The sequence below is a fragment of the Chiloscyllium plagiosum genome, unplaced genomic scaffold, assembly GCF_037043375.1.
Source record: "Chiloscyllium plagiosum isolate Xiang-an unplaced genomic scaffold, Cpla_swu_hap1 HiC_scaffold_4, whole genome shotgun sequence".
In the NCBI taxonomy this organism is placed as follows: domain Eukaryota; kingdom Metazoa; phylum Chordata; class Chondrichthyes; order Orectolobiformes; family Hemiscylliidae; genus Chiloscyllium; species Chiloscyllium plagiosum.
In genome coordinates, this window is record NW_028270142.1 from 97015799 (window position 1) to 97028413 (window position 12615).

General features: G+C 39.6%; 1 protein-coding gene across 4 annotated transcripts in view; it reads left to right on the top strand.

The window, feature by feature from the left end:
• The window catches only part of LOC122549028 (RNA-binding Raly-like protein), a 913629-nt gene that overhangs the window by 200939 nt on the left and 700075 nt on the right, over positions 1 to 12615 (top strand). The window lies entirely within an intron of this gene.

Consider the following 12615-nt stretch of genomic DNA (forward strand, 5'->3'; position numbering starts at 1 on the left):
AAGATAGAGCTGAAGTAGGAATTCAAAATTGGAAAAGGAAAAACATCAACGGTTCAAACCAATCAGGGTAAATGGAAACAAATAATAAGAGGAAAATTTGTAATGGAACAACAGATGAACTTTAAGATGGAGAAGTTTAAATCCAGGCTAAGAACATTTCAGCCAGGGTCAGAAGCATCATAACCAAAGCTAGGACATTTGGATGATGTGACAGATGGGGAATCAAATGATTTTTAAAAAAATTGAAACCTTTTTGGAAGCGGAGAGACCAGATAACAGTAGAGGACAGCATATTATAATGGGAAGCAAGAGTGATTATTCCAAGCAAAGGTTGCTAGCAGAGCTTTGCCTGGGAAATTGGGAGTGGGGTGGGGGTGTTCCAATTGAAGTTGTTGGTGAAAGGTTGTGTCTGTTGGCCAGGATTGGATGCACACATAGCTGCATTGGTGGGGCAGTGCCCAGAGTGCCACTGAGGATAAAATTACCATCCGCAGCTCCCCTACATTCATGGGAATGCCTGGGTAAACCCTGGACTCGGTTACATCTCAAATATGCAGGTCCTTTCATGGGCTCAATGTTCTTAGTCATTGTGGATGACTAAAGTCAAATGGTATCCTTCATATAAAGACAGGCCCATACCATTCATCATTCAATTGTCTGGCAGAAAGAGCACGCCAAGCTTTGGAGGCAGTCTTAAAGAAACAGCCTACAGCTTCACTAGATACTAAACTGTCCTGATTCCTATTTGATTTTGGCACTACCCTTCATGCAACTATAGGGATAGTTCCAACAGAGTTCAATGGGGAGAAGACTCCATGCCAGGTTAAATTTGATCTTGATGGACCTGGGAGGGAGGGTCCAGGAACATCAATGCCTGACACAAGACACTGCTAAGCAAGAGAGACCGTTTATTTCAGGGGTTGAACTTTGATGTAGGAACCAGAGGAATGGTTCAACATGAGTATGAGGAATGGTTTATATGAGGTCAGGTCCAGTGACATATAAAGTTTGGGTATGTGCGATGGTTCTGAACAAGCCTGTGGACCATATGAAAGCTGCAAACTCATAAATGGGAGAAAAATGTGCCTGGCTCCTCAACCATGCCTTCCTGACTGTTCTGAAATCCATGGGTTCTCTGTCAAGCGTTGAAGACACCTCAGATTCTGAGACTGACATGGCGGATCTCACCACCTAAATGCCTTTGCTGTCTGAAGAGGACAATAAATATCTTCCTAGATGCTCTGGGCCCAAGAGGCAAGCTCCTGTGTGTTACACGCCAACTGTATCAGAGACAGAGTTGGAGGTGCTAAAACACCTCAGGAGCAGCAACAAAAAAAAGAAGCAGACTATGCCTGAAGACTCAAAGGGGGAGGGACGTAGTAATTGTCATGAGGTAAGCCAGATTCACCTCATAGAATATGAGTTCCCTGATTGGGGCTGTTAATCAGGGAATCCTAGCTGACAGATAAGAACAGGAATATCAGAGGTTCTATTTACTTTGAGCTTGTTCTGAGGGAGCTGAATCAGTGTCAAGGACTCTCCATGTGATAATACAGGGTGACTTGGTGATGGGATACCTCTGTGGTATCAGTATCAGTAGAAGTAAAGCAAAGGGCAAAAAGTGTTCAGGAGGTTGTGTTGGAAAGGCTAATCATGCTGAGAGTGAACAAGTTGCCTTAGCTGGATGAGATCCATCCAAAGCAGTTAAAGGAACTGGGGATGAAGGAAGCTGTGAGAGGCTTGCCACAATCTTCCAATGTTTCTAAATACAGCGGAGGTACCAAAGGCTGGAGAGTGACAAATGTAACATGCTCATTCAAGAAGTGGTAAGGGCATCACTAGTAGCTATAGGCTGGCCAGCTTGACACCCATAGTGGGAAGGACTTTAGAAACAATAATTGGGGTAAGCAAAAAAAAAGGCACTTGGAGAAGTTAATTAAGGAGAGCCAGAATGAGTTGCTTTCTGATAGGCATGTTATGTTTGACTAATCCTATCAAACCTCTTGTTGAAGAGACTGCAGTGAATACAAATGCATTGGAAGAAAGATTTTGGCAACGTTCTATATAAAAGGGTGGTTAACAAAATTGAGCTACGTGGATTCGGAATGTCAGTGTCAGCCTGGATGTAAAATAGGCTTAAGGTAGAAAAGAAAGAATATTGCAGAAAGTAATTGCATTTAAAACTGAAAGGTAGCAGACAGCAATCGCCAGCATTCAGTGAAAGAAGTCATATATTTACGAGTTGCATATAAGAATACAGCATCAAGTTTCAAAATTTGCAGATGATATCACACTTGAGGTTTGGCAAGCAGTAAGTAGTAACTGGATGAAGAAGATATGGCTAGCAGGGTGGGCAAACAAATGGCAAGTTGAAGTTGATGCAAAGCAATGGGAGGTGGAGAAGAGGTCTTGTGGTGCAGTGCACCCTCCCTCTGATCCAGGAGCACCTCGTCAAGTTAATTTAAGAGCTTGATGGAATGATGGTATATTTTTTAAAATGGCCACACAGGTTGAGTGTCAACTTTTAAGTCCTTCCAAGTACATCAATGACAAAGGTTAGGACAGAAGAAACTCCTGGGATAGCTACAGGCAGAAGGTGACAACAAACAACTGTAATTGTTTACTAAGCACAACCACAGACCAACACAGAAGTCCACTATTGCTCTTAATGACAATTTCTAAGTTTAGTGTAAATTATTCTAGAAGTGGGATTGTTGGATCAACTTGGAGATACATATCTGAAAGAACAAAGGCAGAAGGTGAATTGGACCATATCACCTCACCAGATTCCTTATCAAGATATGCACTGCTCTAACTTAAACATGTATTGCCATTTCTTAATTGTTTATGGATTAAAATTCTGGAACTCCTTATCTAATTGTACAATGGGACCAGATTCACCAAAAGGACTGCAGTGTATCAAGGAGAGGCCTCAACACCACCTTTTCACAAACATCTCGGGCTGAATATTAAGTTCTGCCCCTATTAGCAACACAGCATCCTGAGAATAAGTGAGAAAAGACTGGAATATTTTTAACTGTTCCTTTGTACCAGGCAGAATTCTAGAGAACCTGTATTTCTTCAGAAGCTGTCCATAGTTTGCAATCTCATATTGCCACATTGTGGTGTTTGTAGATATCATAGAATCATAGAACTCAAGAATCATGGAACCCCTATGGTGCAGAGATATACTATTTGGCCCATCAAGTTTGTACAGTCCCTCCAAAAAGTATCCCACCAAGACGCACCATACCTCCCCCACCTGATGCTTTAACTCCGCATGGGTTTTTATGATGGCTAACCCACCCATCCTGCAAATCACTGGACACTACGAGGGAGATTTTTTTTTAGCTTAGCCAATCTAGCTAACCTGCACAATTTTGGACTGTGGGAAGAAACCAGAGAACTCTGTGGAAACCCGCACAGACATGGGGAGAGAGTCTACAAAGCAACACCCCAAAGCAACACCCCAACAGCTGGAATCAAACCTGGGTCCCTGGCGTTGTGAGGCAGTAGTGCTAACCACTGTGTATATCAAACTTACTTTGGACAGATCAGATTGTTTCAGTGGGTGGTAACTAAAACAGAATTGCAGAATTTATTCAATTATTGAACGGCTGATGCAAAGTTCATTATTATTGAGTTGCAAAATCACACTGAATTAAATTGAATTTTGATTCAGAACTATACTCCACCAATTTAACAGCACAAGGAATTACAAAATGGCAGATATGCACACTGAGACCAGATGAATAAATGCTATGTTGCAGGGTTAATTTAATGTAAGATGCAGAAATTCACGTGTAGTCATCTACAGTTTTAGCTGGCTTCATGCCTTGACCTTATTTATTGCTGTTCTTTGATGGAAGCTGATAAAATGGGCAAAATTCATTGCACAGAGAAAGGCACTTTTCATATGTGTTGCACACCTGCGCATTAGATAGCTGACTTTGCCAGAAAATGAATGATCAGAGAGCTTGCATTTTCTCCAGGACTCTGATCATAGGAGTGTTGAGAGGTAGTAGAATAGAGGCTTTGCAACCAAGTGTTCTCAAAGTGCTACTGCTATAATTCGCTTGGCCACCTGAAAATAACTGTCCATGGAACAGCTCAATTTAATAAACAAGCACTTGAATTCCTGAGGCACCAGCAATTTCTATATAAAAGGAAAGAGCCACCATGCAATAAGGGCAAGAGCATGGTGAATAAAGGTTCATCACTATCCCAACCAGTGAGTACACATAGAAGCAGATGAAGAAAGATTATTTAGTTTAACCAAGGTTGTTTAAGTGAGTGAATTAAATATGTTTATTTTGCCAATTTCTAACTGTACATTTATAAGAGCAACATGGTGAATGCATTGTTTGGAGATAAGCATTTGTAAGGGCACTATGCTTGTGAATTGCTATAGTAATGCTCCTTCTGATCGGGAAGTCCAAAACCAATGCTCACAGTCTAAGCAAGTGATGAAGTTATTTAGGACTGTGATGAGGTGAAATTTCTTCATGCTGAGAGTGTTGAGTCTGTGGAACTCTCTGCCAGAGAAAGCAGTTCAGGTCAAGTATATTTTCAAGAAGGAATTAGATACAGGTCTTAGGACTAAAGAGATCAAAGGATAGGGGAGGAAGTGATGTCATGGTATGGACAGTGTTTTGGATGATTAGCTATGATTATATTGAATTGCCGTCCAGGCTTCAAGTACTGAATACCCTACTCCTGCTCAGGTTTTTTTTTATGTTCTCTGCTGTAAGGTGCTTTCACTTTAGAACAAATAGCCACGGCACACACTGTATGAAAGACTGTGTTGGTTTTCAAAGCTGTAGGGTATTATAACATACAGCAAGGAAAAATTATAACTGAAACCTGCAACTTTGAGCATTGGTGAGTCAGAATGGGTGTGAATTTTTCAGTCCCCTGGTACTGTGGAAATGGAAATTGATATGAGACAGAATTGTAATTTCTTTCAGTCTCAATGGCAAAATTATGAAAGGACTACAGAAATAAACAAGAGTCTTGACTAAATGTTCAGTATTATTGGGACTAATGGGATTATTGCTAGGCTATTAATCCAGAAATTCAGATAATCATCTGGCAAGCCAGGTTTGAATTTCCTCTATGACAGATGGTAGCATTTGAATTCAACAAACATCGTGCAGTTCGAATCTAATGATGAAGTTGAAACCATTGGTGATTGTCAGAAATGCCCAATTGGATCACTGTTGTTCTTTAGGGAAGGAAATTGCCTGGTCTGGCCAACATTTGATTCTAGATTCACAGCAATGTTGTTGACTCTTAACTGCCCTTGAGCAATTCGGGATGGGCAATAAATGCTGGTCCTCAGCCAATGACACCCACATCCCATGAATGAAATTTTGAAAAAAGCAATTCTATTCTGAAGGAAAGAGTACTTCATGCTGTATTGCTCCCTAGATATCTTTGAGGAGCAGAAAAGTCATACTGAAAAAAATTAGAAGGTCTTGAAAATACATTTTAATTCTCTTGAAAGATATAAATGAAATGAGTTCAATGTGAGTGGAAATGTATATGATGGTGCTGAGACACCTAATTGATTCCTGTGTGTTTGAACAACTGAAAGGTGATCTCATCAGCAATAGGATCCTCTGAGGCATAAGAGATTCTGCCCTAAGTGCGTATCTGATGCTCACCACTGTCGAGAAGGCATCTATCCTGAGTGACAAGATAGAAGAGCTGAGAAAAGGGAGAAATCAACAAAGTAACAACCCCTGCAGTCTGTACTACCAGCATAGCAACAGTGAGTAAAACCTGGAAAGCTGAGAGTGTGCATAGATCCAAAGGAAGTTTTGAAGACATCTCACAACTCCATGCTAACCATTGAAGAAATTTTGACATGACTTGCTAAGACACAAGTCCTTACTTTTCTATTTGCAAAGCTATCAAGTGAAGCAGGATGAAAACAGTAGTTTTCTAATCTCATTCTGGGCAGTATTTGGCTAATACAGAGGAATGCAGAAAAAGTGAGAGCTGTCGTACAGTTGTACTGACCAACAGATGTGAACGCAATGCAATACTTTGCTGGATTCATGAAGTAGCTAGCAAAAGTCTTGTCTAATTTGCTATCAGATTGTGAATCTCTATGCAATCTTGCTGCTAATGGTATTGGTTCTTTTTAATCTGAGGAAGCATAAAGTGGGCAGAATAACGACAGCAATTTTTTTCTGCCTAGTGTTCAAAACAACAATCACTTTATGAGTGGTGCTATTTTTGTACTGCCACAGTACCTATGCGTTAATCTTTATTCAGTTAATGCCCAACATGGGAAGTACTGTTTGTAAAGATCTAGAAAAAAGACAATGATGAGATTGCCCCCAAAAATTGGTGTAATGGCATTGGGGTACAGAACAAGAAAAGTTTTCACTAGAATTAAACAACAGTTCCCATGCCAATAGTGTTTATCATAGGACAGCACACCTTGGAGAATGAACATTACCTAAGGAATTCACAGACACCAGATGAACTGCCATTAAAAGATCTGAATGGTTTCAAGATTATAGATGAAATGTGTGCAGCGTTTAACAAAACTGGTATAGACCAATTTTTGTTGAATGATAAATTTTATTATTGATTGTGGTATATTTGATAACTTTTAACTACAAGTAATAATGCAGGCCCTTACATTTATGAAAGGGAGGATGTTTGGATGAATGTAGCTGTAAGGATAGTGTTCATCTTCCATTGCCATGCAGCTTCACTGTGAGTTGCTTTAATTTTAGAATGCGTACCTATTAAACACTTTATATTAAATATGCAGGAAACTTATGCAACTTCTAATCTTGATAAATTTTTCAGCAATCTCATTATTGTCTTTTTTTTCTAGATCTTTACAAACAGTACTTCCCATGTTTGACATTAACTGAATAAAGATTGAAGCATAGGTACTATGGCAACACAGAAATATCCTCATTCCTAAGATGATTGCTGTCTTGAACACTTTACAGAAAAAAATTGCTTTAGTTATTCTGTCCATTTTCTGTCTTGTCAGGGAAAAAAAAACAACTCTGATTTAAAAGGGTTCATTGAAGTTACAAATCCTGAATCCTCATTAAGGAAACACTTTTGCGATATAGTGCGCACTGAATTAATTGAGATGTATAAGAGGCAACTTTACCATTTAACTTGCTTTTAAAATTAATTTTTAATTCAGTCATAAAGGGTTACATTGCAATATTTCAATGTATTTCTTGTTATGTACATCTTTGATATACCTCTTTAAATAATTGGAATTGTCAAAATATTCTTCTGTTCAGCAAATTCTTCCTATTAAGTTTCATTGAGCACTTGATGACATCCAACAACAGACAGTCTACATTGGCAAGTACCAGTGCTGAGATATACACTCTCCTGGGTCCAGTAAATTGAAGGATTTAGCAAAGCATTGAGCATTAGTGAGGAGCAGAAAATGCTGATTGTGTTTTAGGAGAGTGCTATGCAGTTGCTAAACCCAGTGTTTTAGAACCCTCATGGCCAATTTCTACCAAAATTGTCATTGTAGTATGGAGTAATTTAATACTGCATCAAATTAACTATAAAATTTGGAAGTTCTAATTGATAAAAACACAACCTGTACCCATACAGAGCTACATGACTACCTAATGTAGCTACAGATCTCCCTAAAGAGGGTAGTCACCCCACAGCCTTATCAACAGCTTCTGTCTTTGGCAAAGTTGCAACTCAAGCTTCACTAACAGTCAGGAAACCTGTGGCTCTTAGCTGTCTTCTAGATTAAAAGCAAAATACTGCAAATGGTGAAAATCTGAAACAAAAACCGTGCTGCAGAAGCTCATCAGGTGTGCCATCATCTGTTGGGGAAGAACAGAGTTAATACTTCGAGTCCAAAGTGATTCCTCTCAAAACTGGAACACTTCACCAGCACTTTGTTTTTATAATGAGGAGGTGCCGGTATTGGATTGGGGTGGACAAAGTTAAAAATCTCACAACACCGCATTGTAGTCCAACAGATTTATTTGGAAATATTGGCTTTCAGAGCGCTGCTCCTTTGTCATGTAGCTAGTGGGCAGGATCATAAGGTCAGACTCAAGGTTGGAATTCATACAGACTCTAACCTAACACCTTTAATGCATTGTCTGAGCTGGGATGTCATTTTTCTTTTGTAAACCCTTGTTATCTTGGGAATGCCCAAGGAATTCTGGGATTTACATATTAATGAATTGAAACCTGCACTCCATTCTAAAAGGTAACAGCAATCTAGGATCTTGTGCTATAAATTCTGTGTCTTCTGATTCTGCCCCACCTGACGAAGGAGCAGCAATCCAAAAGCTCGTGCTTTCAATTAAACCAGTTGAACTATAACCTGGTGTTGTGTAGTTTTTGTTTTTGATTTTATATATATTTTCTGGATTAACCGTATTGGGAGTGAGGGTCAGACAGTTAAAAATAAACAGCCAGTGAAAGACACAGGCTGAGGGAGAAACTAAAAGCAGGGAATAGATAGGAAAAGGCAGGCTGGCACAAATGAAAACCTTGCACTTCACACTTACTTCAGTGGCTGCAAAATGCTTTGCTGCTCTCTGAGATTGTAAAAGGCATGACATTATTCCCAGACTCTCTGAACAGCTGACGAAGGTTTTTTGCACTGCAAGCAGGTGTTGTCAGTCTCTTCTTCAATGGCTTATCCTTTGACTATCCTGTGACCCATTCTTTACCAAAATAATGGAAGCCATCAGCAATCAATCTTTCCTTGGTAAGTGTAGGCAGACCCCATAAACTAAAATTAAGGAAACATTCTGGATGAAGTTGGGCCAGAGATGGTGGCATTGTAAAAATGCTCCTGCATTGTAAATACTTATGTACTGTTCACTATAATTAAACCAATCAACAGATCATGTATGGCTTAAAATAATGCTAAGCCCTTACCACAAAATGGACATCAAAGCATTCAATATGAGAGGCACTAAATTTGCACAACTTGTCATTTGTTACAGACATTAAGAACTATTTAGATCCCAAACCTGAAACAGGAATTAGGTTCTTTGCATATAGGTTCCATTCTTACCCATCATAACCAGAATATTATTTGCAATAATCTTTTTTCCTCCTCCTGCACCATTACTTCTGGTATTCCCTAAGTGTCTATCTTCGGTGGTCTATTTCTTATCAATCAGCATCATCAGAAAGTGAGGTGTTAATTTTCATGTGTACCTCCGTAACGTCATCTGCTTCGTAATGCTGCTCCTCATTTGCCGTTGAAACCTTCAACTAATCTATGTCAGTGTCAGTAACAGCTTTTCTGCAAGAGGTGGCAAGTCATTGTATTTGACTTTGATCTTTATGAATCTGTGCCAAGAATTGTGCATCTTATACATCCCGCTGTCACGTGTTCTAGTTCTTTCTTCTTCCAAAAACTAGCCTGGTATGTGTTAGTATCTATATACCTGTATTTGTATTTGGATTAGTGACTCTCACACTGCCCAGTGTTTAGGTTTGGTACCTGCTCACATGTTAGGTATCTATTTCATTCTCCTGTGCTTTTGGAGAGGAATGTCCTATATTTTAAAGAGTTTAGACATTTGGTTTCTGGGCAAGGTAGTTACAACTCACCTTTGAAACATAATTTGTGCTGAGGATAGTCATCGATGTTCTGTAGCCGTGTAAAAAGGCAATGTGAAAATCTTTTATTTGTTGCTCAATACTTAATGATCATTGAGTTGATAGGCTATCTCAAACACTCTGCTAGTCAATTTGAGCATAGATAGTGTTGTGACTGTGTGATACAGGTCACTCAGAATTCAGTACTCCGGTATTGAAGTGATTTGCCAGTGTAATATGGTCCATTGTTATACAATATCTGATTGAAGACCCCAAACAAGCTGAAAATAGCATTCATTGTAATCAGCAAGGTGGCTCAGTGGTTAGCACTGCTGCCTCACAGTGCCAGGGACCGGGTTCAATTCCAGCCTCGGGCAACTGTTTGTGTGGAGTTTGCACAGTCTCCCTGTTTTCTCCAACAATCCAAAGATGTGCAGATTAGGTGAATTGTTAATGCTAAATTGACCATGTTAGGTGCATTAGTCAGGGGTATATAAAGGGTAGGGGAATGGGTCTGGATGGGTTATTCTTCGGAGGGTTGGTGTGGAGTTGTTGGGCTAAAGGGCCTGTTTCAATACTGTAGGGAATCTAATTTTAAAAATATTCTCCTGCAATTTTACACAAGATTTCTTTAGGGGATGAATAAATGGGGCTGTGCCATCCTTAAGATGCAACATTGTATCACCCTTAAATTACCGTTCATATCAAGTTGGTCTGGGTTTCACATATTTGAGATCATTGATTGTATCACAGGTTATCTGTTTTGCCATTCTGCATATGGTTTGAATCTCATTAATGGTGATTACACTGAGATCTGTGCGTACCGTGCATACTGCGTACCAGTGCTGAACAGTTGTCATCTACTAAGTTGAAATTATCAGGTCTTGCATGTTTGCACTCTAATGTGATTGTGCCAATGCACAGAATTGGCTATGCATTATGCACTGTGAAACAGTCTCTTGTTGGCTATTTGCTGAGGTACATGACTTTCAGGATACATGGTGTTAAAATGTTGGCACTAGCTCCTATGTTGACTTTTGCTTTTTATGTGTATTATTTTTATCTGTATGCACTTGTGCATCTACTTAAAGCTTTCCTTGCTGGTTATAGTGTTGTACCATCTTGTTGGTTACTTGTGTTTTATTCTGGTATTTGGCATGGCTTTCAGAGTTACATGTGTGTCTAATACCTCATAGTGCCAAATGCTTTACAGATAGAAAGAAAATGTATACCATGTTTGGTTCGGTGTGACAAACCTAACAAATCTGTTATGAAGTGGTTGATTTGATGCATATTGATTGATGCCAATAGCAATTTGCCATATAATCCATTGTTAGCTTTCCACTATAACTTAGTAGATTAGATTAGATTACTTACAGTGTGGAAACAGGCCCTTCGGCCCAACAAGTCCACACCGCCCCGCCGAAGCGCAACCCACCCATACATTTACCCCTTACCTAACACTACGGGCAATTTAGCATGGCCAATTCACCTGACCTGCACATCTTTGGATTGTGGGAGGAAACCGGAGCACCCGGAGGAAACCCACGTAGACACGGGGAGAACGTGCAAACTCCACACAGTCAGTCGCCTGAGGCGGGAACTGAACCCGGGTCTCTGACGCTGTGAGGCAGCAGTGCTAACCACTGTGCCACCGTGCCGCAGTATGCATCCATCCTCAAGAGTCAATGGTGTGGCCCTCTTTCTTGCCAAAAAAATCCTTCCTAAAGGCTTTGATTAATGTAGAAGCAATGACTGACTAAAGGAATCTATCTGAAGCCATTTCTTCTTCAAAAAGGTCACACGTGTGCCCTTCAATCCACTATCTGACAATATTGGACAAAAGACAGTGGGATTGCTGTCTGTATAATATGAGTTGGAGTTCATTAATCCTGAAGTTAATTCTTAGCTTGAGCTGCTCTTTGTGAACTTTTCAGACATTTTTCTGAATCTTAATGAAGAGCTTTTTAAAATCAAGGTCATATACACTTGATCTGTAAAATAGGACTATGTAATGTTGTTTGAATAGTTGTAATTCAGCAACGATACCACTGGAAGCCCATTTTGTAATGAAATTTCTATTATGGAGATTCTACCTTGGAAATGTTGGATTCTGTCTTTAAATTAGTGTACGTTGGAAGTGTCCCTTGATGTGTGTCAGACTAAATTACAACTGCTACTTCCTTGTAACAAAAACTGTGCAATGGATTCTGAGGGAGATTTGTATTTAAGAGGGGTTCCTTGCTGTTTCTCTTGCAGAGGGGTATTATCAAAGTGGTGTTGAAATGTCTCCTTCAGACGGGCAGTTGATAGATGGCTTTTGAGACAAAAGAATCATAAGTGAGTGGGTTCAAGGCTCACAGAGACCCAGGAAGGCTTTTAGTTTTGTATTCAGAAGGTTTCTGCTGGCTGCTGAGTTAAAAGCTTGAACTCCCAGTTCATTGACTGAAGTTTTAGACAGCGAGGTTCCCTCTTAAAAAGAAACAAAAGGGGCAGATTGTTTGTTTCTTCTGGGCTGGAGAGAGACAGCATGTAAGAATCATCACTGTCTTGCTAAATTGCATTTTTTCCTATGGCTGAGTTTATGATATGCTACCTATATTGGAACAGTTGATGATTAGTGCTTAAGTAATATATTATCTTACTAGGAATTTCAGTCGAGTAAAGTTATGCCTTTTTTTGTATTTTAACTGTGTTGTAAGAATAAAGTGTGTTTTGACTAAAACCTGATGGTGGATCAATCAGATCATATCTAGAATACAGCACTGCACTTGCCTTTAAATTAATGTAAAAGTTAGGTCTAGGCTATCTCCTTACAATAATTTGGTGGTGGGGAGGGTCGGTGTTGCGTGATCTGGTCTGCTAAACAACATTTATGTCTCAACTATGAGCAGGAGAGGCTTTCAGCTCTCCACGTCTCACCTCAAAACTGAGCCACGAAATTAACTGAGGGAATTTTAGGAATTTCTTTTATTTAGTGAGAACTTACATTCCAGTTGAAAGAAATTAGCTCCTTGTTCCTGGTAGTTA